The sequence below is a fragment of the Bison bison genome, unplaced genomic scaffold (genome assembly GCF_000754665.1).
Source record: "Bison bison bison isolate TAMUID 2011002044 unplaced genomic scaffold, Bison_UMD1.0 scf7180017864145, whole genome shotgun sequence".
NCBI classification, from domain to species: domain Eukaryota; kingdom Metazoa; phylum Chordata; class Mammalia; order Artiodactyla; family Bovidae; genus Bison; species Bison bison.
The window spans coordinates 322,663-328,514 of NW_011494717.1; positions in this window are offsets into that span (position 1 = coordinate 322,663).

The window sequence follows — 5,852 nt, forward strand, 5'->3', positions numbered from 1 at the left end:
GGAGGCACAGCTTGTCAGTTCAGTTCAGTTCAGTTCAGTCACTCAGTCATGTCTGACTCTCAACCCCATGAACCACAGCACACCAGGCCTCCCTGTCCATCACCAACTCCCGGAGTTCACCCAAACTCTTATCCATTGAGTCAGTGATGCCATCCAACCATCTCATCCTCTGTCATCCCCTTCTCCTCCTGCCCATGGACAGAGGATCCTGGCCAGCTACTGTCCATGGGGTCACGAAAGAGTCAGATGTGACTTAGCAAATTAACAACAACAACAGTAAGAAAACTGAGTATTAGTAAAAATTATACTGTTCCTTCTTTAAGGACCTGAAGTAGGAAATGGCAACCCACTCCAGCATTCTTGCCTGGAGAATTCCATGGACAGAAGAGCCTGGTGGGCTACAGTCCATGGGATCGTGAGAGTCAGACAGAGTGACTTTCATTTTCACTTCTTTAAGGAAAGCCCATTTGGTAATTTTAAGTATAAACTTCGGTGATCTTAATAACAAAAAAAGTTACAAAGGGGAAATCTACATACCACCCTAGAATTCTTTCACACCATTTTATTCCCCCTTTCAGCTTTCAAACCATCCAGCAGACACATGCAGGAAAAAAATCTGTTTGAAAATTATACGTGAAAAGATGTTTTATAAACGCCAGATGGAATTTGGTCTCTACTCAGATCAAATATAAAAAGACACCCAGGCACCAGGGTAGATACCTAGCATGTAAATTCTATCTGACTTAGTGAATAGAAATTTTCTGCATTTTATTAACTAAACATTAGCATAGAAGCTAAGTAAATATGCTAAGTAATTATGGGGAGGGGGCAGAGAAAGTGAAAGAATGGTGAAAGGTTACCATTACTTATTGAGAACTTACAACATAACAGGCACACACTTTCAGATATTTTACATCCAATGTCTCTTTATATCCAACAGCTTTATGCCCCAAATATAACTGAAGTTCAGTAAGGTTAACTGTCTCATCCAAATCATTGGATGACCAAGATCCAAAATCCAAAATCTGTCTAACTCAAAAATATTTTCATTTTCCATATAGGTGACATGTACTTTCCTGCCCAGCCAATCACTTACTAATTCCAATTTCACTTTTTCTATTTACCCAAGTGTTTCTAATTTCAATACTCTGATTTTCTTCTCCATTTCCAAGTCATCTCATTTCGTGACTTTTGATGTAATATATAAACATTTCAAATTTTAAGAAAAAGTTTACCAAAGGAGTTAACCTGTACCATTTTGAAGGCTCCTCAGTCGTTATTGTCTTTTGCATAAACAGGCGCTGATAGATTTTAAGTTTTGTCCTTTCTCTTTTCTGCAGGCGGTTGTTTATGCATCAGTGGTGGGCTGAAATGTTTGACAGCATTCTTTGCTAAAGGGGAAAATTCAGATCAATCTAGGCACTAAATCAATTGTATACCACTTAATTGAGAGAGTATTTATTCAAAAAGTATTTACAAGATTTGACTAGTGTGAGTTGGGGACATTATAGTACATACCACGAGTTGTTACTGATGTTCCCCATGGGCTTCCCTGGTGGCTCCGATGGTAAAGAATCCACCAGCAATGCAGGAGACCTGGATTTGATCCCTGGATCGGGAAGTTCCCCTGGAAAAGGGCATGGCAATCCACTCCAGTGTTCTTGCCTGGAGGATCCCATGGACAGAGGAGCCTGATGGGCTACAGTCCATGGGGTCTCAAAGAGTCAGACACGACTGAGCAACTAAGCACACGTGTTCCCCATCCTCTGAATCTATCTTCCCAGCTTGTGCGTTTCACTGCACCATCCGCTCCACGAACGGCAATTGCAAGAAATCATATTTGGACTACCACCATTTTCTAAATACACTACGGTTTCCCCAGTCTGCGGTTTTATTTACTCCTTTCTCCCTACCCAGAAACCTACTCACGTCTCACCTTGTAGGAAACCTATTCATTGTACAAAGCAAATCACAGCTCAAAGATCACCCCTTCAGGAGACCTTTCCACCCACCAGAGTGGGAAGTTCTCTCTTCTTCATTCCAACCGCTATAGCATTGTATTTGTTCTTCCAATCACTTTTAATTATCTTTTTATTATATAGCGATACACACAGGTACAAAAAATATATATGTAAACCAAATATCTGGCTTAAAAAACTATTTTAACGTCAATACCACCCTTCCACATACTCATCCTAATCTGAACTGCTCCAACCCTAAATTCATATTACTCTGATCAAGTCACTTTTCACACTCTAGTTTATATTACTGATCTGAGTATATACATGTGTATGTCTCTCCAGTTAGAATATAAGAATTTTTAATCTTATCCATAGTCTCTGCAGTTTTGTAGTTCTATGATAATTTCTGACCTTTCTTTTGGTATGCTTTTCATTTCTATCAGTCAATCAGCACTTACCGTTTTCCATTTTGTATTACTACTATATTTCCACATTTACATGTTTTATCTTCCCAGATGAGGAAAAAAGGGAAGAATTTTAATTTTATCTGCAGTTAAGCATAGAAAAGTACTAAGTACCAAGGGGTGTTGTTTGGTCACTAGGTCATAACCAACTCTTTTGTGACCCCATTGACTGTAGCCCCATTGACAGGCTCCTCTGCCCATGGGATTTCTCAGGCAAGCGTACTGGAGTGGGTGGTCATTTTCTTCTCCAGGGGATCTTCCCAACACAGGGATTGGATCCAAGACTCCTGCTTTGGCAGGTGGATTCTTTACCACTGAACCACCAGGGAAGCCCATGAAGAAGTATTCACAACAGATTTGGTTTACCCTCCTGACCATTAAAGGAAAACCAGAAATAAGAAACTAGTACCTCTGGTTCCTTGTAAAATAAATTCTTTGTGAAAATAAATATATGAATCCTGCATTTTTCATCAGTTCACACAAATGCTTAGTTTAGCACATTTTAACCAACAGTTACTAAATTTTTAATTTTAAGTATTAAAGAAGTCAGATCTCATGTCCAGGATGATTTTCCTCAGCCTGTATTCAATATCCAGCTTAATGATATCAATCTATCTGACCAAGCTTATCTCCTCCCTAATGCCTGCCCCATGACCCAAATTTACAAACCAAAATAATTGGATTATCTAACCTATGGTCATGTATGGATGTGAGAGTTGGGCTGTGAAGAAAGCTGAGCACTGAAGAATTGATGCTTTTGAACTGTGGTGTTGGAGAAGACTCTTGAGAGTCCCTTGGACTGCAAGGAGATCCAACCAGTCCATTCTGAAGGAGATCAGCCCTGGGTGTTCTTTGGAAGGAATGATGCTAAAGCTGAAGCTCCAGTACTTTGGCCATCTCATGCAAAGAGTTGACTTATTGGAAAAGACTGATGCTGGGAGGGATTGGGGGCAGGAGGAGAAGGTGACGACAGAGGATGAGATGGCTGGATGGCATGTGAGTGATTCAATGGATGTGAGTCTGAGTGAACTCCGAGAGTTGGTGATGGACAGGGAGGCCTGGCGTGCTGCAATTCATGGGGTCTCAAAGAGTCAGACACAACTGAGCGACTGAACTGAACTGAACTGAACCTGTGACAATCCCAAATACTTCTATCAAACTTTCTTTCTCACAGTTTCACACACACACACAAAAAAACACTTTTTGCAAAAGACATTTTCCAAGCACACTCGAAACAAGGTAGTTATTAGGGAGCAGGTATTAATATGCTTTTTCATCTGGAATTGAAAGTATTTCAAAAGATGATCAGAGACTCTTAATACCTGAGAAATAAATGTGCAGGTGTTTACACTGACCATCAGATATACAATCTAGATAATCCTGCCTTGGATTTTCTTATGCAAAGTTTTCAATTTGTAGATCTTATGAAATTAAACACTAGCCTGGCCTTTGAATACTTAAGTCTAGTCTCGCTGAGAAGGCTTTAGCAAATAATCTTCAAAGACTGCACACTTAGCTAAGATGACTGAGGAAAAAGGATGAAATTCTCAAACCATAAAGGATATTTATCTTGAAGCTAAAATCTTTATGGAATAATGAGTAACAAAACAAAATCTCAAAGATAGATGCTGTTATCCATCACAGGAACTAATTTAAATGCTCTAGTTCAGAACTACACCACTGCCAAGGCAAGCAATTACACATGCGTTTCCACATGCTGAGAATCACTTCCTCTTACAGGAAAAAGTCAGGTGAATGAGGACTACTGAAGGAAAAAAGAAAAAAAAAATGCCTTGATAGACACGAGCAAGAGCAGTAACCCCCGTGTCTATGGAATTCTTTACAGCAGACTAAGACAAGTTCCTTTCCCTACTCCCTAGTTCCAGCAGCAAACTCTCCCAATTATTTCATCTCTTTTTGGTTATATTCTCATCCACATTTCCGAATAAAATGCTTATACTGCTATTTCTTGATCTGCCAGTTTAGAAATTAATTATTTACTTTCAGGTATGATAGATCAGTAGTTCACATACTTAAAAATGCTGCCCCTATACCTGCTTCCTTCCCTTCTTCCCATCTTAAAATAAAATTGTATCTTAATTTTGGCTAATTTAGTAGTCAGCCCTTAAATTACTATTACTTCATACTTATTTGACTTCCCTGGTGGCTCAGATGGTTAAGAATCTGCCTGCAATGTGGGAGACCCAGGTTCAGTCCTTGGGTCAAGAAGATCCCCTGGAGGAGGGAATGGCAACCAGCTCCAGTATTGCTTTGAGAATTCCATGGACAGAGGAGCCTGGTGGGCTACAGTCCATGGGGTCACAAAGAGTCAGACATGACTCAGTGACTAACACTTTCATTCTTTCTTTGTGCTTATTAGTTATGAAACTAACCACTGTACCAATATTTTATCCCTTTATTTGTGTATGGGTCCTTTTCCAAGTAGATTTAATAACTGTCAGCTACTCTCTTGCTTACTTTTCTGATTACTTTCCTTTATTTTATCTAACGCTGCTAACTTGCTTCAGCTGTGTCCAATTCTTTTGCAACTTCATGGGCTGTAACCTGCCAGGCTCCTCTGTCCATAAGATTCTCCAGGCAAGAATACTGGCATGGGTTGCTATCCCCTCCTCTAGGGGATCTTCCCTACTCAGGGATTGAACCCCTGTCTCTCAGTCTCCTGCATTGACAGGTGGGTTATTTACCACTAATGCCGCCTGGGAAGCCCTATTATACCTAAATGTCTCACTAAATATACCATATACTTACTATACAATTTTCAAGTGTTCAAGGATTTCACAACATACCAATTCCTTTTTTCCCAACAATTTCTCTCCAGGACCCACCTGCTCTGCTCTGGATTAGTTGCTCTCTAAGCCTGGAACAGAACTGTTCCTTCAGTTCAGTTCAGTTCAGTCGCTCAGTCATGTCCGACTCTTTGAGACCCCATGAATTGCAGCACACCAGGCCTCCCTGTCTATCACCAACTCCCAGAGTTCACTCAAACTCACATCCATCAAGTTGGTGATGCCATCCAGCCATCTCATCCTCTGTCGTCCCCTTTTCCTCCTGCCCCCAATCCCTCCCAGCATCAGAGTCTTTTCCAATGAGACAACTCTTCCCATGAGGTGGCCAAAGTACTGGAGTTTCAGCTTTAGCATCATTCCTTCCAAAGAAATCCCAGGGCTGATCTCCTTCAGAATGGACTGGTTGGATCTCCTTGCAGTCCAAGGGACTCTCAAGAGTCTTCTCCAACACCACAGTTCAAAAGCATTAATTCTTCGGTGCACAGCTTTCTTCACAGTCCAACTCTCACATCCATACATGACCACTGGAAAAACCATAGCCTTGACTAGACGGACCTTTGTTGGCAAAGTAATGTCTCTGCTTTTTAATATGCTGTCTAAGTTGGTCATAACTTTCCTTC